We start from the raw sequence: 21,196 nt of genomic DNA on the forward strand, positions 1-21,196 counted from the left end.
TCAACCTTTCTGTGTTCTTCTTCTATCACAGTGGGTTTTTAAGTTGGCCATATGGAAGGTTTTCAGGATGTAGGATTCAAGTCCATGGATTCCAGAAGCTCAAGAGTTATAGATTCTGTTTCTGACATGGTTCTAACCAGTGGTGCAACATTCTTTGAGATTAGCTCTTCTCTCTAGGCTTTATGTTTTTCTATCTTTTTAGGAAGTTTGTGATTTTAAAAAAAAGGAGAAAACTAGCTTCAGAGAAGAGAATTAAAGCTGACCTCCCACTACTCCCAAATCAAAGTGAGATTTGGGTTTAGGTACTGAAGGGGAGGGTCTCATGGACTGGGAGCTGTGGAAGATGCTAGTGAGTGTGGAGGAGGAAGAGAACAAGGGAATGCAGTTCTGGAAGGGGCAGGAGAAGTGGGAGCAAGGACATGAATGGGAACACAGACATAGGACATCTCTTCCTCTGTTCCTGCACAGAGAGGAGTCCCTTAACAGAAACAGGTTATATTGTACAAAGAGTCACTAGAGGGGAAAATGTATGCTACATAACGTTGCTCTTCTGAACAGAAGAAAGGGAAGTGAGGTGCACAGAAGTGGGCCTGAGCGTGTGTGAAGACAAGAAAATGTACCTTTTGGGTATATCCTAAGGACCTTTTGGGATATGCAATAAATGGGCTTGTGTAAAGGTGGTGGTGCCACACTGAATCCCCCCTGAAATTTGATCGTCAAGTTTGCACCATTTCCTGGCTTTTTCAAGAATACATAGAACCCCAGAGCCACCAGAAAGAAAGAAACCAACAACATCAAGAATGACTTCAAGATAAAGGTCAGCTAGAAGGCTGAGTGAGCATTAATTACTGTGCTTTCAAGGGACACACTAAACAGTGCCACTCCTTTCTATCCTTGTTTAGAAGCTATTGAGAAAGAGAGGAGGCAGACAGATGGAGACCAAACTGTCAGTCTTGGGACCAATAAAACCGCCTTGGCTGACTTCATTAGCTTTAGGTCAAGAGAAATTACTGCTGTTTTCCCTCTGAATGGACAGATTTGCCCTCCTGAGAGTGGTCAACACTGGGCCCCTGCAGGCTCCTCTTGAGGTGGGATTGCCCCACCTCCAAACAGTTTGGGAGTCTGAAAAAGCAGAGAAAAGCATGGTCTTGCCTGCAGCATGCCAAACAATACCTGCCCTGTTCTTGTCCTCAAAGTTAGCAATCACTTAGGTCACTGGACTGACTCCTCAATGAATTTTTCATCAGAAGAATGTGTGTGGCACAGACATGTTATGAATGTTTCTCCACAGAAGTCCCCTCCCCATGGAAAATTCTAGAGCAAGGAGTGAACATCTCTGCTGCATTTAGTGACAGCAGCACTCAAGGTACTGATATATGAGCCTCGCCTCCAGCCTGGTACAACCAAATAGGACTTCGGGGACCAGGTTAAGGTGGAATGAGTCAATGTCTTATAAAGGCAAAGAGACTCCCGATGGCTAAAGGTAGATGACTAAAAGGACATATCCTAAGCTCTGGTGGCGATATGTGGAGGTGAGTTCTGGAATGTAGCCAGGTGCTGGGGATTGCTGAGTTGACATGCACGGTCAGTGTAGTTTTAAGGAAGGAGGGGTTATGAAGTCAGGGTGAAATGAATATCTGAGATGGGATTTCTCCCCCATGTTCCCAAGTTAAAAAATTCTGTAATGTAGAGACTTGTTCCTTTCATTTTCCTATTGCCTTTTCCTTGGCTCTAGATCTATGTTTCATCAATACTTCGTTTTCACTGACTGTAGTTTCAAAAGTATAACAGATCTACTCCAATGTTGGGTGGCGCTGTCACCAGGTTTATGTTACCTGAAAGACAGCATGGCCCGTATAATTACTCCTAATGTTTAGATTTCCACAAAAGCTCACGTGGGGTTGCCTCTAGTGTATCAGTCTCACGTCACAATCCTGTTCCCTTATCTGCGCTGAGATGTGCTTACTGTGACAGAATCTAAAGTAATTTTGTAAAATCATCACTTTGGCTGCTCCAGACAGTAAGAGGAATGCTTTCTGATGTGTAGTTGTGGTGAAATTTAGTTAGCATGTAACATGGAAAATTTCCCATAAGAGACAATTAATGGAGGAAATTACTGTCATTAGTAAAGATTTATATTTCAAGTAATGCTCACATCTTAATGACTCTTTAAGGTAGGTAAGAACAACTTTTTGTACTTACCTTTTTTACAGATTATAAAACTAGCAGCCAAAGAGATTTAGTCAAAGCTCATATAGTGAAATCCTTGACACTTCTACATTGCTTATACCATCACATCAAATGTCAAATTCCTCACAGATGCCCCTCTATACACAAACACACCTGAGCGTATAGGGCAAGTATGCTCCTGTCCAAGTAAGCATTACTTCAAAATGCCAACATCCTTTAAAAGAGATGAATTAGCAATATACACACATTCATCATACTTTACAAACTTCTGATAAACAGAATTAATATAACAGTGAGCCCATTAGAAAGCAATTGTGGGTATTATTAGAATCTTTAAAGGGTTTTGTTCTATTTCTGTCTATTCAAAGCTAGTATTTCTAATAGTTTTCTTAAGTCCCTGAACAATACTTTCATTTGTTTATAAACATGTTGTCAAGTACATATTGTGTCTCTTGCATTTTGGAGAAAGAATTTGAAGAACCAAATAGAGTAGAACACATTTAATATTAACATAATTGAAAGCATTCAATATTGATGACTCTGAAGGACTTTTACTATGCCTCAAGGTTATTTTTATTAACATTATTGGAAAATGTATGGAGGTTCCTTTACTCACAAACTTCCAGATTTTTGCAGATACGGACAAAGCTGTTGGCCAGAATATACAAGTCATTTCTACCTGCTACTGAGAGGTGGTGTGGGTGGAGGATTATATACTGACATGCAGGATTTAGAGACAAAGCAATTCTGGAAGAGTTCTTAACCTGTATGTGAGAAAGGAGGCTTTTATAGTGTAGTTAATAGAAATTTTCATATGATTGCAAATGGATTAATAAGGTTTTTTTATATTCTCAGTAGCTTTTCATCTAGCCAAGATCTCTGATGAACAATTAGAGAATTATAGAATTGTGTTTCTTTTTGATCTTTTCTTACATGATGTTAAGGGATTTATGTCTTGATTTCTTTTCCAAACAATAAATATGTTAGAATTCCATGGATCGTTTGGAATATCACATGTCTTGACTTTCATATGGAGGATCAGGACACCTCAAGCAATTTTTCTGTGTTTGAAGTGTTTTATATGTAAAATAATATTGTTTTTAAAATGAGCATTGATGGTGACTGTATGTACTCTTTTTAATCTGTGTCATATTTCATCTCAGCTTTATTAACTATTTAATAATCAAGTTATGGTCATATTGCAGTCACATCTCTAAAAGTTTCAGTGTTTCAGCTTTCCTCCTATCACAATACATACTGCATCCCTGGATTTTTCTGCTTGGCTCAAAAAGCCATGGTCTCTCATTATGTAAGTTACACCAAGATTGCCACTAATCATATTCGGGAAGCTAACGATAACATATGCTTGAGTTGTGGGTTTGGGTTTTTTTTTAATATCATGCCATGAGATATGATACCAAATCAGATCTCTTTTTTGCTTTTAATTAGTCAGCAACATTTATTTAATGCCTAGTAAGCTCAGAGCAAGGAGAATGGTGAGTGGAGATGTGCAGAAAGTAGATCTAAACACAAATAGATGATCATTTCCAGAATAGCTTTCAGTGTCTTTATGAATACAGAAAACAGATAAACGAAAGGATTAAGAAAACTTAAAAGCAAAATCTAAATGAGTGCAAATTGGTCTGGTAAAAACCAAGTTATATAATTGCAAAGAGGATGCAAATTAAGAAAACTGGAAGTTCAATGTCTAAAACTGTTCTCTTTCTACTTTTATTTTCATAATACTTTGCCATAAGGATTATTAGAAGTCAGAGCACCAGTCAATTCAGGGAGGAAAATTTCCTGGTTCAATTGTATCATTTAGAGAAGTGAACCTAACTCTTGATAATTCTGGGAGAGTTGAAGCTCTAGAGCTTTATGAATCCCTCCTTGTTCATCTTTCTTTGTTATCATTAAAAATCTTGTAACCTTGAACTTAACCCCTCTGTGCCTCAGTTTCTACATCTATAAAATAAAGATGGAAATAGGACTGATCTCCTAGGATTGTTAGATGAGTATCAAATGTAGAAAACTGTATTCTATTCTAGGAAGTACCTTTTTTTCCATTAATATCTTTGAGATTGAAACACATCCTATGATCGGTATGATGAGAAATCATTGTGTTAGAGATTCACTGGCGCCAATTATTTCTGTCTTCATGATAAAAACATAATAGCGCATTTTACCGTCAAAAGCATCATCATTCCTGTGCAAAGTGGGCTTATTAGAACAGAGCCTGGCATACAATACGTCTTAGAGAGTGATACTGTTATCATTATATGAATACCATACTTGTGGTTTATAAGATATTTGTTCCTAATATTAAGGATTTCTGCAGTAAGACAGATATATTTATGATTACCTGGTCTATACTCAAGTAAATAGGGTCTGGAAGACTTACTAGTGACTTCACAACTGGTGAGTAACAGATCAAGGTTATAAATTCCGGTTGTTTTATGTATTCTTCGTTCATGACAACTAAGTCCTACTATGTTGTATGAACTTTGGGTACTGGGATTAAAGGATTAACTAAGGCAGATGAGCTGCTTTCTCTGGCTGATGGTAGATGCTTGAAGAGAAGCTAGGAGAATGTAAAGACATAAAAGCAAGAAGCCGGTAAACAAATTTGGATAGTCAAACAGGATAAGAGGTACAAATGGGGTGGGTATTTGGAGTGATGCTTACTGAGAGGGTCAGGTAATGCTTCTCAGAGGAACTGACTTCTGAAATGACACCTCAGCATCAAATTGATAAGGCGCATTTGCAGAACAATTCATGGGCTGGAGGGAGCATGGATCCTTTAAGGAAATAGGGTGAGCCAGATGAGCCATGAGAATAGATGCCTTCAGTCCTATTGATAAGAAATAGATAGTTGGGGGGATCCCTAGGTGGCTCAGCGGTTTAGTGCCTGCCTTCCGTCCAGGGTGTGATCCTGGAGTCCCGGGATCAAGTCTCATATCGGGCTCCCTGCATGGAGCCTGCTTCTCCCTCTGCCTGTGTCTCTGCCTCTCTCTCAGTCTGTGTCTCTCATGAATAAATAAATAAAATATTAAAAAGAAAAAGAAATAGATGGGATTTTAGGCTTCAGATTGTATATGCGGAGTTTTATCTCTGAGGAGCAATAAATTTGGTTATTCATTAACCATACTACATAAGCTTCTGTTTGCAGGTGGTACTTCAGGGAAGTTCTTGCATTATGAAGAGACATGTGAGCACAAGGACTGTTTTCTTTTCTTTTCTTTTCTTTTCTTTTCTTTTCTTTTCTTTTCTTTTCTTTTCTAGATGCGTATGCTGAAAAACGGAGATATAAAATTATTTTCCCTAGTAAATTTTCCAATATCATACAGTACTAGTGATATCTAGTTGAGTCACATACTTACTCCTAGGAGTCAATTTTGGAGGGTTTTTAAAAGCTTAAAATCTTCCAAGTGGAAATTTCCAATACTATGAATCCTTAAGTGGTAACTCTTCATAGTCTATGGAATTGTTCCATAAAAGAAATCATTAGTGATTATTTTCCACTTCTGTGGTTCTTTGGTGTTGCCTCTTGTGGTATCAGCCATTTAGAAATATCAATTCTGTCTTGAAATAGCCCATCAAATAGTGACTCATGTCAAGCCAAGAGTTTATTTATTCCTCTTTTCATGATTAGCAACACCTGTTTAATATGATCGTGTGTGTGTGTGTGTGTGTGTGTGTGTGTGTGTGTGAGAGAGAGAGAGAGAGAGATTTATTTCCAAATATATTTCTAACTTTTATTTCTAGTATTTGGTGTGTGCACAGTCCATACTCCTAACTCTAAATCTGGCTTCAGCTATGATATAAATCTAAGTCAGATACCCTTAATGATATTGATTTGGTAGGAGGTATTCTTTTGGGATCCTATCTCCATGATCTTGCGTAATTTGCTTCTTTTACTGAACCGAATTTTTTTACTTATAAAATGTGAATGTTGAAATAAATGAATTTTCCAGCTCTATGATTTATGATATCACTATCAATTTACCTACTGAGGAGCATCATATAAATTGGCCATTTGTGGAAAGTGTTCAATGGCTCAGAATCAGGCATAACATTTTACTTTTATGAAATTTGGGCAAATATAATTGGACATTTTATGTGCACCAGGATACATATTAAGGATGCAAGCAGTAAGACCTTTGTCCAGCAACTGGGATGTGAAGCTTCAGTGAAAAGCACAGATTGGTAACTCAGTCTTTTTGTATAATAGACTTTTTTTGAGATATAATTCACTTACCGTATAATTTCCAGATTGAAATTATTTCTAAAGGAGGTAATCAGTACATTCACTCAACAAATATGTATTGAGCATCTGCCATGCACCAGGGATTTTCTAAGTGCTGGAGTTATAGACACAATAGCTGTATAAAACCTAACCTCTCACAGAATGTCCCTCAATAGTCTATTTTCCATATGGTGTTGGAGACATATATTCAGGATCAGCAAAGGGTACTCTGGGAACACATGAGGTAGATCATGAAAACCTAGTCTTGGTAGACTTAGAGACATTTCTGAGAGGTGGTCATCTCTAAACGAAAGTCTGGGAAACCCATGGGAGTTTGCTAGGTTGATGACACAGGAAAAGTAAGGTGGCGGGGTAGGGGTGATTCTGGAAGAGGAAAGAAAATGTACCAAGAGGTCACCTGGGTGGCTCAGCTGTTGGGCATCTGCCTTCAGCTCAAGGCGTGATCTTGCGGTCCTGGGATCAAGTCCCACACCAGGCTCCCTGCATGCAGCCAGCTTTTCCCTCTGCTTTTCTGTGGTTCTTTGGTGTTGCCTCTTGTGGTATCAGCCATTTAGAAATGTCAATTCTGTCTTGAAATAGCCCATCAAATAATGACTCATATCAAGCCAAGAGTTTATTCCTTTTTTCATGATTAGCAACACCTGTTTAATATGATCGTGTGTGTATGTGTATGTGTGTGTGTGATTTATTTCCAAATATATTTCTAACTTTTATTTCTAGTATTTGGTGTGTGCACAGTCCATACTCCTAACTCTAAATTCTGTCTCTGCTTGTGTGTGTGTGTGTGTGTGTGTGTGTGTGTGTCTTTCATGGATAAGTAAGTAAAATCTTTAAAAAAAAATGTGCCAAGGCACAGAGGTGAAACATATGTAAGCCACCATAGCTCAGTAAGGTTAGAGCACGGGACGGGGGCAGTTTGGAAGGACAATTTTTGTGGGGCCAGAAGGGCAGAGAGTCTGTCAATGTGTGCTTTTACAGAGATGTGTTTATCCTACTATGAGGTCATAGAGAAGGATGATGTCAACTAAGGAATGTGACGTTTGAATTAGGTCACAAAGGATATCTAAGAGTCCAGGCAAAAGGAACTGCAATTGAAAAAATAAGTGTGTGTAAAAGAATGGTGTTTTCAGCTTGACAAGGAATTTGAAGTAGCTGGAGAATGAGGTATGTGGAGCAGAGAAAGAATATAGTCAAAATAATACATTGATGAGGTTTGGAAGGGCAGCTTATCAACGGATTCTGTGGAATGCAGTGAATTTGTACGTTGGGCTCTTAACCTGTTGGCTGATGAGGTTCTTAGGAGCAGCATTCTGGGAGAAGACTGGAGCAGTGAAGGTTTTAGAAAATACATTAGAAATTTGCTTTAGGGGCACCTGAGTGGCTCAGTTGGTTAAGTCCAATCTTAATTGGACTCTTGATTTCATGATTCCAGGGTCCTAGGATCAAGCCCTATCTGACTCCATGCTCAGTGGGGAGTCTCACCCTCTGCCCCTCCTCCTACGTACATACTCTCTCTCTAAAATAAATAAATAAATAAATAAATTAATTAATTAATTAATTTTTAAAAAGTATGCTTTAGAAAGATAACTTATTCTGGATATACTTCAATTGGAGCAACTCTGGATTGTAAATGGAACTCAGAAGTAAGTCACTGTATTGTTTAGGATAGTGCTTATCTAGCTAGTGTTTTACAAGAACTCTACTGATCAGTTACCCTTTGCAGCAATGGCTGATCATTTTCAATATTAAGAAAGTATAATTAAATAAAATGCATGGGATGATAACCATCAGGCATTGAGAACTTACTGTCAATACTTAATTCTTACTACAACCCAGTGAGGCTGCCTGACATTTCCCTCCATTTTACAGATGAGACTATGGCTCAGAGAGATATAGCTTGCTGAATTAGCAAGATGCAGAGCTGGCATTTTAGCCAGTATGGTCTACCTCCAAATCTAAATATTTGAATTGATGACTGAATGCACAATGAAAAATACTAACAGTAACTGTGTTTATGAAGAGAGATTTTGGGTAAAAGGCCTTGTTTTGTTTTGTTGCAACTCACTGATTCAATGATGTTATTTCCATTACTTTGATCTAAGTTTAGAACATTTCTTTTGCTCCAAAAAAGAAATTTCATACCTATTTGTAGTCAATCTCTGTTCTCCCCTCCAGCCCTACGGTAACCTCTAATTGACTTTAGTGGAAATGTCTTTAAATGAATGTAACTTCGGTTTAGTGACAGTTTGTTTTGAATAGTAGCAATCTGAGAGCCTAATTCGCTAATTTAGGAATATAAAACAGTTTGAACTTCCAATTTCTGATACTTGCATGCAGTTAATGTTCTCTATTCATAATCTGGGGCAGAGAAAGGTACAAATGCCAGGGCCTGTACAAATCACTGGTCATGTACCCATGAGTAAGACCGCCCCAGACCCCACCCTTGAATTCTTTTGGAGAGACAGACATATAAAAAGACAAATTATTGAATGACATTGGGAAATGGAATTCTTCTAGAAATCCTGATGCATTTATTGTTAAACTTCTTTCTGCTGGAAGTCATTGAGTTGTTTGTAAAAATCTAGTATATATGAAGCATTTGGAATGCTTAGCATTTTGAGAGTAAAATCCACATCAATTTAAAATATAATAAAACTTCCCATCCAGAATAGAGTGGTAATTGCCAGGCATAAAAGAGCCCAGCTTAGAGTAGCTTGGAGGACAATTGGTCTCAGGCAGACCTTACTAGTTAGGACACTAGTATACAAGTAACCATAATGCCTGAATTACTGTACCTATTTGGTAGCACTATATCTACAACAGCTTAAAATAAAAATTGCAAATGCACCAGATTTGATCAATCTTAGTTTTTCTTTCTCTTATTCTCCCAGACCCAAGTTAAAAATAAAATCTGCCTGCCTCATTTTCCTGTGTGTTAGTAGGATTAACTGGAGCTCTCAACAGGAGAGCAATAGTTGTAGTAGACGACATTGTATAGTGGGTGAGAGCCCGGTAGAGATAATTATACAGTCACTCCCACTGTATTACCCTTCAAAGAAACTGAGCCTAATATTCTCCAAAGCAATTTAACCAACTTCTAAAAAAAATGTATAAGATATTATTTAGAGAATGAAATAGCTACTGTATATAATCAGGAGGGAGAATTATAGCAAATTATAATACTCATTTGATAAGTGTATAAAAAGCTACACTCAAAGCTCAGTATTGTACCTCCTAAGTAATTGTTCATTTGTGCTAACTGTCCTTAAAATAGGAGGAGAGATAAAGAACTGCTAAAAAAGAAAAAAAAAATCAACTGTTAAACTTGTTCAGTAAGATTTTCCCCTCTGGGCATAGATTGAGTCTAATTTCATGCTCTATGAGGATCAAGCACACATTTGGTCTTCATATTTAATAGCAGTAATTTCTTTGCCTTTCCAAAGATAATGTCCATGTAGAAACATAGACATAACTAAGACTAAATGTGTTAAAAATGTGTTTGAAGATCTATCCCATGTTCATATACATACGGCTGTTATATATCTGTGTTCACTGCACACATATCCCAATATTTTCAGAAGATAGGCATATCTACAGATCTTTCCAATAATTATTTCAAGATAAGCAAAAGGAGGCCCAGACATCTGCTAAATTATCTATTTATATCAAAAGGAGTTGGCAGTTATACAAAGGTCAATTTCGCTTTGGTTTGCTTTAAACAAATAAGAAGCCCAATATGTAAACTTTAAGAGACTTAAATCTTTGTACACTTTCTTTAGAGTTTGTAGTTTTGGTGCCCCCACTGTTGGGGAAAGAAAAAGCTCATCTAATTACTATTATGAGACGCCTGACCTCATATTTGCTGAGAGCAATTGCTCTAAAGATGTCAACTACCTCAGACAGAAAACCTTAGAGCCTCCACTCACTAGTTGTGTGTTCTTCAGTAAGCGGATTGATCTCTCCAGCTAGACTCAGTTCCTGGTTTCAAAGTGGTTATAATAATACAGAGCCTGCCTCATGCAGTTGTTATGAGGAAAAAATCAGCAATACATATACATAGTAAAGCACGTTGTCTGTAGCATACTTCTAGCTCATCAACTGATGTCATGTAGTCAGAAATTAGTGATGAATTTCTGTTACTGAGGTGGCAATCATGGCATGAGTGTCCTTGTCCCACATGAACATCGAAACTTACTTGGAAGAGAATCCTGGAGACCAGTGACTTTGGTCATTGCCCTTGTAGGCCCAGAGAAGAAGATGTGTGTTTTTATGTGGAAAAAAAAAAAAAAAAAACCATGGAAGTCCCATGATTTTCATTTGAAAAGTGGTTTAAAGGGTTGAATTTGAATAAGAAGAAGCTTTAGGAATGCTTCCATTTGTTTCACTTATACTTTCCTTTTTAAATAAGAAGTGGGTGACAGATGATAAAAGAAATACTATGTCTAAATAACTTTTTAAGACATTTCTTTAAATAAGGATATAATAAAAATGCTAAGTAATAATAAAAATACCATGTCATAATTTTTGTAGTAGCGTTTCTTTGTTTCTGGTAGTGCAGTAACTGATGGTATATTTTATAGCTAGTGGCATCCTTTTTGATGCGATATTATAGGAAGTACTCAGTAAATGTTAGCAATTCTAATTAGTGTTTGTGTTAAAATTAATGTAGTAGCTACACTGTCCAAGTTAGGAGTCCTAAGGCCTTTGAATTGGAGTAGAGTGTGTTGAAAGAATACCTTGGATTGACCAGAAGTCCAGAGCACTGGACTTGTACCTGTATCAGCACAACTGTCTGAATATGTTCAGGTGAATATTGCACTAAGCTGGGCTGAAATTCACATCTGCCAAGTGCATATACCTTGCACTTTTCTTTTGATTATGAGATTTAAATTTGAATAATAGAAGTGAAAGCACTTTGCAAACCAAAGTAAGACTTATCAGTTAGGGTAGCCTAAGTAATGCTCTTGCAGCAAATACTCTCTAGATCGCAAGCCTTATAACAAAGGCTCATTTCTTGTTTATGCTACTTGTTCACTGTGAGCCAGAAGGGCTCCTTTGCAAGCTAAAGAACAGACACTGCTGACCCCCACCTCAGAGTAAAAGAGCTCTGAGGATCTTGACCTGGCAAGTACATGCTCTGGCCTGTAGTAAGTAGCACAAGTGGGCTTCCGTTCACAACTTGTTACCCACAACTATTCATAGGATTCCCCCTTGCTAGGAGAGTGGTAACTATGCAGAGAGCAGCACTGATGGCTCTCACACTTGAAGTAATGGTAGTTGGCAGTCAGTGAGTATGTCCTATCTATACCGGGCACCATGGTAAGTACTTTCCATGTGCAGGGTCTGTTAAGCCCTCATGCAGGAAGGCATGCATGTGATCTCCATTGTACGAGTGAAAAGCCAAGGCACAAAAAGGTAGGCTAACCAGTATGTGTGGAGGAAGCAGGACAGGGATTGCTCATCTATCACATTGATACTTGCATCAAACTATAATGGACTTGAATGCATTTTTTTTAAAAAAAAAACTGGGAAGTTAAAAAGGAACATACAAATATAGTGGAAAATTCTTCTGTTCTGAAAAACAGGGGAGTGGACTAGGTGACCCCTAAGGCTCCCTACAGTTTCACCTGAATCAGCTTAAAATGACCTGCCAAAAATAAAATAAAATAATAAAATAAAATAAAATAAAATAAAATAAAATAAAATAAAATAAAATAAAATAAAATAAAAAATTCCCATGTTTCTTTTACACCCTCATCTTCAAAAGCCAGAGACCCTCCCTTGGCCAGCACTTTCCTAGTAGCTCAAGAGAGGGGTGTTGTCTCTATTGACAGGCTGCCCGGGTTTCTGTGAATGCTCCCCCTTTGACTTATTTGAACTTTCTATTAGGGGGATTCAAACATACGTGAAAGTCCAAGGTTATAGTGAACCCAGTTTATTAGTTATCCATACACAATTATCAGTGCACACCCAGCCTTGCTTGCTTTAGCTTTGTAAATTAATCTGGCCCCCTATCAAGCAGAGCTTTGAAGGCAGGCTGAGCTCTGTGGGCTTGTGGAACGCAGAACAGGATTCAGGAAACAGAAAGCCGGTGACCAGCTAGGAGCGCTGTGCTGGTGGCTCAGGCAGGGCGTGTGGAGGACAGGGTTGAAGGGATCAGTGTGAAGAGAGGACATCACTCATCAATACCGTAGACAAGTTTTCGGGCAGAGGATAAATGATGTGACGGTATTTCATCACTCATGTGCCACTCTTGCAAGGTAAGGGCGGGGGGGGGCGGAGGGAAGGAGAGATTTGTTGTTAACGTATTATTGTAAAATGATTGCCTTTCTCCCTAGCTAAAACTGTAATCTTGCATGCCACTGGGGTAGCTAATAGGAAAGCTGGGCACGCGAGGTCTCTCAGGGGACTGGATGGCTCTGGGTTCTGGGCCCTACCACCTGGCAGAGAAGCTGCTGAGCTGGAAAGCATGCTGCCTTCAGCACCCCGGCCTGTAGCAACATCCAGAAGGCCCGGGTCACTGAACCTCCGTCTTCTCTCTGAAAGACGTGTATACTCACCGTCTGAGTGCCTCGCAAACCTATTATAGCATTTAATTAACAAATGTTCCTCAAATGCTTTGAGCTCCCCGTTCGGATACATGTGACTGAAATGTAAAGTACCTTTCACTGCCTTATTTATTGCTCCAGCGAACACGCTATATGTTGGCACCGTTTATCTTCATTTTAATTTTATCTCCAACAAATATAGGCATTAATTTAAATCACATACAGAACATAACAGTTTTTATAGAGGCAAACTTATTCCAGTGTGCTGCATTTTAATATCGCGCTTTACCATCTTTTCTCACTTGATTCAAGAATAGTATCTCTTCCTGCCTCAGCATTTAATCTTAGGACAACAGAAACTTTTTTGTGTGTGCGCATGTTCTTGCTCTCAAACTTCGTCTTTCTTGCTGCTTTGCTGTTTGCTGCCTGGAAGTCCCTTTGCGAGCGCGGGCACAGGTGCGGATGATGGGTGGTGGTTCTTTGCCAGCGGAATGTGTCCATGTGGGGGGCGAGGGGTGGCATGGGGGACAGACGACCCAGAAGGGTGGCTTTTACAGCTGAAGATCATTCTTGCTGTTCACCTGCATTCAGATCCCTGGTCTAATAGTAAGAGAGCCAACGGAGGGTGCCCACCCACCCACCCCCGCCCCCACCCATCCCCGAAATTCACACGTTCAAAGAATCTTTTAAAGTGCTCATTTTTCTTTCTGGTCTTGTTTTTCACTCAAATGGAAAAATTCCCCCTTTTCTTCATAACTGTTACTTTAGCAGTGGCTGAGTCTTTGCCCCGAGGGGAAACTGCTAAATGGGCCTGCTGTATTTATGGCTCTGAAACATTCCAGTTAGCTGTTACACCCTAACCTAAGCAAGGATGATTTCCCGATCCTTAATTTGTGGCCTGAAAAGTTGTGTCCCTCCTCAATTAAGACTTGCCGAATTGCCTCTGACAAGACAGCACATTCCCAGAAGTCAGGGCCGTGGGGACGGTAATAACATGACCACAAGCACAAGACATTGTGATTTTATAAGCCATTTCGGGCCCTCTTCAGAAGCTTCCAGGGTGCTTTCCCTCCAAATTTGTGAAAACAACAAACTCCTTATTTTTCTAGTTTTCTAGGCCTCCAGAGTATCTAGATTTAGGGGCATCTGTCCTGTTCCCTCCCCACTTTTTTTTGACAGTAGGGGTTAAAATGTACCAGTTACTGTTTAAACTACCTGTTTTAGCCTTGTAACAAACCTTTGAGCCAGATACCATTATTATGCTCGTTTTACAGAAGAGGGAGCAAGGCCTGGAGAAGTTAAAATTTTTTTTTTCTTCTGAAATCATACAGCTAAGACGTGGCAGGGCTGGGGTTTTGAATTTTGCCCACTTTAACTAATTTGCTTTTGGTGTAGTTCTCTTCAACTAGAATTCCTGACCTCTTGTTTGATGCTGACTTTTCCCAAACCCTTAATCTTTGTGCTGCTAGGTGGATTTTATCTGTGGCAAGAACACAGTTACCCTGGAAACCCACTAGCTGTAATGGCAATCCAATTATAGCACCACCGCTCCGGTTTTATTAAATTAGCGTTGCTGATGACGTGGACTTCTTGATTGAAGGATGCTGAGAAATGGGTTCTCGTCAGTTCTTGCTTCTGAGGGCTGCTTGGGGGTCATTCCCTTCTACTCCGCCAAACCAAACAAAACAAAATTATTCTTTGGGGTATTGATTGGATTTAGAGGGTAACCTCGGATTATCTTTCTGGACCACTGGCTTCCAGCAGTGACTGGAGATGCATGGAAGTGCATAGAAGGAAGCTTGACTGAATTCTTCCAACCTTCTGAATAGCCACTCCCACCCGCACCCCGACAACAGGCTGTTGATTTAGGGCCCTGATCTGAACAGCTGAGGCTCCCGGTTGGTGGTGTTAGAATGGTTCTAATTTGACTTCAGGCCATGAGTTTATATATACCCAGACTTGGTTCAGGAAAAGTCGAAGCTCTTTGATAGTTTTTGGCCCTTTACAGACTTCTGATGGGCCAAGAATTTGTTTTGGTTCAAAACGATTAATAAGTTTCCTTTAAATATGTAGGATTTAAGTAGACTTGAGTGAATATGGGCAGTGCTCAGTCCAGTGATATGGACTTAGAGGAATGACATTATTGCTACTACTTGGCTGTTGGCCCACTCCCTGAGATGGTAACTGGCAGGCTGACACAATGTGGTCTTAGCTCCTTGCACATACCGAGCACCAGGCCAGGTGTCTCACTCATCACTTGCCATCGGTCCGTCCGTTCTATTATTAGCTCTATTTTGCAGAGGAGGTAAAAGCATAGCTAGGAGAGATGGCTTACTCATCTGCAGGGCTGTTCAGTGAGGTTGACTTCTGAGTATGGGTTCCTAGCTTGCAGTCCAGTGTCCTTTATGCCATAGTGCCTCAAGGTCAGTCTTCTTTATTTCAGACAACAGAACAGGCTAAAACCACCGAGTCTGAACTCTTGAAGTTCCAACATCCTGACTGTTTTTGTCTGGAAAAAAAATTTTGTAGGCATATCCTGTCTAGAATGATAGGAGTTGGAGGGGAGAAGGGCTGCATCTACTATACACCCCTGAAGAGGTGATATTTCCATCACTTCCTCTGTCACCAGTGAGCAGATTTTCAGAAGCAGAAATTTAAAATGATGAAGAGAATTACATGTCTGCACAGAACATTATGTATTCTGTGTTAGCTTTGCCACCTGTAGAATAATCTGTTGGAAGACATTCATTGAAGTTCTTTCTAGCTCCATCACTTACTGGCTTGGTGACCTTAACCAATGTAGTTGACATCTTTGAGCCTCTTGTCCCATGAGAAAAATGGAACAACAACATTGGATGAAAATGTTGAGTTATGAAGAAATAAGCCAGAAGCATTTTTTGCGAAATGGTAACCTCAATGTAAGTTACGAATGTTATTCTTGCGCTCATCTAGCTGTCTCTCAATTCTCCTCCTTTCTCTACCCCAATACTTTCTGGTTGTGTAAATGAATCTGGAATTCTCTGCGATATTCCTATGTATAACTGTAGGGTCTTAGGTTTAAAAATCCTACTTCTGTTTTTATTACTTTGACAATTGCAAAAAAAAAAAAAAACTTTTTGCATTCGTTTTCTCTATGTGAAATAGGAAGTAACACCATCCACATCTATTATATATTTTTCTTAATTAGATACAAATCTCTATATTTTCTGAATTGTGACTCATATTTTCATACCCATATAAGTACGTATGCATATTTTAAAACACTTAAAGGGATATATATATATACTCTGTTATTTCTGGGGTTATGGGAGATACTACTTCTTATACTTCTCTCTATATTAAACTTTCTATAATGAGCCTACTTCTCTTTTGTTTTCTGTGTATACCCAATGTATATAAATATTTTTAAAACCATTTTTAATATGTGTACTTTTTATAAATTTGTGTAAATATATGTATGTAGGTTTGTATACACACATACAATATTTTGGCAGTATGAAGCGCCTTTTAGCAATACACATCTATAAGGACAAATTTATTTATTTATTTATTTTTTAAAATATTTATTTTTTTATTCATGAGAGACTCAAACTGAGAGAGAGGCAGAGACACAGGCAGAGGAAAAAACAGGTTCCTCGCAGGGAGCCCGATGTGGGACGCGATCCCGGATCCCGGGATCACGACCTGAGCCAAAGGCAGGCGCCCAACCACTGAGCCACCCAGGTGTCCCTATAAGGACAAATTTAAAAACTATTATTAACTTTTCTCTCCCTGTTTCCTCCCTTTCTCCCTCTCTTTTTCTTGTCTTTCTTTTTATTTTTTTACCTTTCTCTTCCTTTCTTTCCTTTCCTTTCTTTCATCTCTCTGCTTACCTGTCTCTCTCTTCCTTCTTTCCTCCTCCTTTCTCTTGTCAATGCCCAGCATCTTTCAGAATAGAAACTGAAACAATTTTTGTCTTAAATATAGTGTGTTAGACATACAGAATGAGTCTTTCAAGAAGAGATGACTCTTTCCTGCATCCATGTATCATTGTGGTACTTGAATCTATCTCAAAACAAAAGTATAACTATGATTTTTAGCACTATTTTAAATATTTACTGAGTAGAGCTGCTCTTCTTTGCCAACCACCCTGATGAGAGAGAGAAAAAGAACACTTATATACAAGTCCACTATTTATAGTAACTTACTTCCAAGTTACGTGACCTTTATGATTCCCAGTGACCATTATGATTTCTTTGCAAGGTATTTGTAAGATCTGGATTCATTAGTTTTTTTGTAGCAACCAGAAGTTGGGATCTTAGTATCTAAATTTTATGTACTTTATTTTGTCTCTCCAGATGTCCGCTAGGGGTAAGAATTTCATTCCCTCCTCTTGGGACCACTGTGGATCTCCCTAGACTTTTTCTTTCTGTGATATTTTCCTCATCAGTCTGTGTTATGCTGCTAATTGTAGCTATTATGATATTAATTTAAACCAGAGTGAAGATAGCCAGTGTTTGTGTGTTTCTGTGAATTTTTTTTGGGGGGGGGGGTAGTTCTCACTTTAAGGAGATTGACTTTGGCATCCCTCCCTCCCTTTTTCAGTTTGATCTGTCCAAGGAAGGAGACCACATTTAGTACTTGCTAGTTGAGACGTGTGGTCTACAATTCTGAGTTAGTTCCTCCTCTGGCCCTCTCTCCCTGTGGTGCACTGAGTCACAATGCGATCACCAGCTGCTTATGCTGTTCCTACACACAGCATGTTAGATGGCAGGGTAGCCAAGAATCAGCCTGGGAAGTACTTTCAGGAAATGTGGAGACCCCTTCAACACCCTGATCATCTTTGAGTGGCTTAGTGTAGCTGGTATTAATGTTATAAATGAACATCCCTAAATTTGTCTTAGTTCCAGCCCAGATGGAGTTTTGATTTTAGAAAAATCATTCAGTGAAATGTATTTCCTGTGCCTGGTAGTCAATGATCACTTACCAAAAAAAGGGGGTGGTAGGAGAACAAAAATAAACTTGTGATAATTCACATACACTTAACCTTTACTGAGTGAGTAATACCAAAAAGGGAATGAGCGGGCTCTGCTGACCAGCATTTACAAATGGATTCCAGGAATGCTGTTAGAGTTGCCAAAGCAATCTCTGAGTCCTGCCAAAAGCATCCCGTGGGATTTTGCTAAGGGTAGGGAAAGCGAGGGATATGGAGGTGTGCATGCGAATGTGTTTTAAAGCTTTCTTACCCAGCCGTGTGTAGTAGAAAGAACACTGGCAGAAATCTGGGAAACCTGCTTTCTAGACCTGGTTCCACCTAATCTCCTGATACTGGAAAGTTTATCTACCTTCCTTGGAACTTCAGTTACCATGTGTAAAGTAAGGATGCCAGGCTAAGATCTTTCATCATTGACATGCTGAGCTTCAACTATCCCAGCACAGAAAGGTCATGCATGTTCATTATGTGTCTGTGTGAACAAAACTAAGCTAAACTAAAAAACAACAAAAACAATCACAATTTAAAAAGAAAAAAAAGGGCAGCCTGGGTGGCTCAGTGGTTTAGCACTGCCATCAGCCCAGGGTGTGATCCTGGAGACCCCAGATCGAGTCCCACATTGGGCTTCCTGCATGGAGCCTGCTTCTTCCTTTTCCTATGTCTCTGCCTCTCTTTGTGTGTGTGTCTCTCATGAATAAAAAATAAAAAAAAAATCTTTAAAAAAATCTTTAAAAAAATAAAAGAAAAAGAAAAAAATATATATATGGTACTTCCGGTTAATGTCGAGCTTCATTTAACAGTTCTAATTATATTTTTAAAGACTTGGATTAAGAGCTCAGGTTCAGGGCAGCCCGGGTAGCTCAGTGGTTTAGCGCCGCCTTGGGCCCAGGGCCTGATCCTGGAGACCCAGGATCGAGTCCCACATCGGGCTCCCTGTGTGGAGCCTGCTTCTCCCTCTGCTTGTGTCTCTGCCTCCCTCTCTCTCTGTGTCTCTCATGAGTAAATAAATAAAATCTTTAAAAAAAAAAAAAAGAGCTCAGGTTCAAACGATGGCTTATACAAACTGTAATACTATATGCTGTACAAGTGACACAGTACCAAGAGATATCTTACCGAAAGGTAACACCATTCTGTCCCATTTCCTATGAGAATAATACTACCGAAGTTGTTTTTTCAATGGATCCTTTCTTTCCCGGTTTTTAGAAATATGGTCCAGTGCATTCACTATTTACTTATAATGGCAGGCAGATATAAACTATAAAGGATTGATGTGTCAGTAATATCTACGACTTTAGCCTCTTCGTGTTTTTTTCTCCATGGTTATTATTACACCTTTTGTGACCCTCTTCCTGATTTTAATTATTTCCTATGTAGAGTATTATGACACTTGGGGTAGCTCTCTCTACTATGTAATTGCTTCCCCCTCCTTATGTGACAGCTGGAACCTTCCAAGGGGTCCAGGAAGTCCCTGACTTGTTGAAAGGCCCTTAGGAAGATACACTACTAGTGTTACTGGCTTTTTGTAGGAAGGTGTGTTTCTTCAGAAGCAAGCTCACAGTTTTGTTTAGGGTGGAAACCACAATGCAGCAGGATGCATATATATGGCCTATATACAGTCATGTAGTTACATTGGCAGCCCTTGTGAATGGTTTGTTTTCTGCCAAAAGTTGGTGATCAGCCGGTGTGAGTGATGATGCCTAGAGAAGGTATTTTAGTTAATGTTTTACCAGAACCAGTAGGAGATAAAGAGATTTAGTTAATGGGATTGTGTGGACTGGCTAAGTAATCCAACATCCACAGGCTGGAATTTTGCTACAAATCTGATACTACTGTCCGCAGGTGGAATTTATTCTCCTTTAAAGGAGCCTCAGCTCTGATCTCAAGGCCTTCCATTCCAACTTTCAGTCAGGCTGGCCCAGATTATTTATGATCGTCTCCCTTCCTGAAAGTCAACTGGTTGTGGGCTTTCATCACATCCGCAAAGTACCTTCATAGCCATAGATAGCTTAGTGCTTGATTGAATATCTGGGAGCTGGAGGCCCTAGCAAAACTGACCATCACAGAAGGCTAGCTATTTCCTACAGAAGAACAGTGTAAAGTAGAGAAGCCATGGGCACTTGATGCTAAGAAGCAGGAAGAGTGGAAAAGGTACAGGAGGAGTTGTGAGAATGCCAGGGTCATCTTTGGGAATGGTGGCTGGAAGTGATGGTAGACACAGACGACAGTAAATGTGGACAGACTCATGTTCTGTCTTCAGCATGTGGAGACCTGAAAAGCTTTTGCCCACCTGCTCTGGGAGTAGAGCTGTTGTCTGTCAAATAGTTCCTCGTGTTCATTCTAACTTAACGAACAGCAGAACTGGTGGTAGTTTCTCTTGCATTCTTGAGTTGCAGTTTACTAATATGTGCTTCTTCAGCGTGGAAAGCATCCAAAACACAGTTTCTTCCACATTTCTGTCATCCCCTAGTCTCCTGGCCCTAGCTGTCACTCATCGATCACTTGGCATATGACTCACTCTCTCACCTGTGTCCCAGATTTCTGTCTTTTTGAAAGATCTGAGGGCTTAGTACCCCAGCTTCTGAGCCCCTTGACCATTTATCTCCTGTGACTCTTAATCTCCACTCAGCTGCAGCCACCATTCCCCAGATTACACTCCAGGTCTTGTCATTTCTTGGTTCGTTAATTATAAAATTGGAACAACAGAAACCAAAAACTCCCTCTGAGCATAAGCCCACATTCCCCCATCTCTCAGCTCCTAACTCTGCTCTTCCTCAGGGTCTTGGCCTTCAGTGACCTTTACTTGCATTGGACCACCAATCTTTCTTTCTCTCTGTATCTAATGTAGATTCTGTGGTTCAACCCTTGAGCCCTACCTCCTCACTGCTGACCTTCTAGAGTTTCACTTAGTCTACCTGCCCTGTTGAAACCTGTGGTACTTTCGGGCCATCTCGCTAAGTTTTCTAGGTTTTTCTACTTTTCTGAATAATTCCTTGTTTCCCGATCTTCATAGCTCCTCTCTGCCACCTCCCCTTGATGTTGGTTTTCCTTGGTGGTGAGGGGGTGGGAGCATCTTTCCTTGAGTCTGTTCTTATTCTATTTCCTATATTTGATTTGTTGACTCTCACTTCTCTGGCTGTATTGTAATGTCATTCTATAAATCCATTTCAGCAACCTTCTTGTATTTAAGATCCAGGTCTGTCTTTCTTTCTTTCTTTCTTT

The 21,196-nt window shown here is 39.5% G+C and overlaps 1 protein-coding gene across 12 annotated transcripts in view; it reads left to right on the forward strand.

The window, feature by feature from the left end:
* LPP (LIM domain containing preferred translocation partner in lipoma) overlaps positions 1-21,196 on the forward strand; it is a 604,338-nt gene that overhangs the window by 301,129 nt on the left and 282,013 nt on the right. Inside the window, exon 1 of one of the 12 annotated variants that reach the window (XM_077880060.1) lies at positions 7,493-7,621. The exons of the other annotated variants lie outside the window; for them this stretch is intronic. The gene's annotated coding sequence lies outside the window, so the exon portion shown is untranslated. Of the gene's footprint in view, positions 1-7,492; positions 7,622-21,196 lie in introns of those variants that run through there. 12 annotated transcript variants of the gene reach the window in all.

Source organism: Canis aureus, chromosome 31 (genome assembly GCF_053574225.1).
Source record: "Canis aureus isolate CA01 chromosome 31, VMU_Caureus_v.1.0, whole genome shotgun sequence".
Classification (NCBI taxonomy): domain Eukaryota; kingdom Metazoa; phylum Chordata; class Mammalia; order Carnivora; family Canidae; genus Canis; species Canis aureus.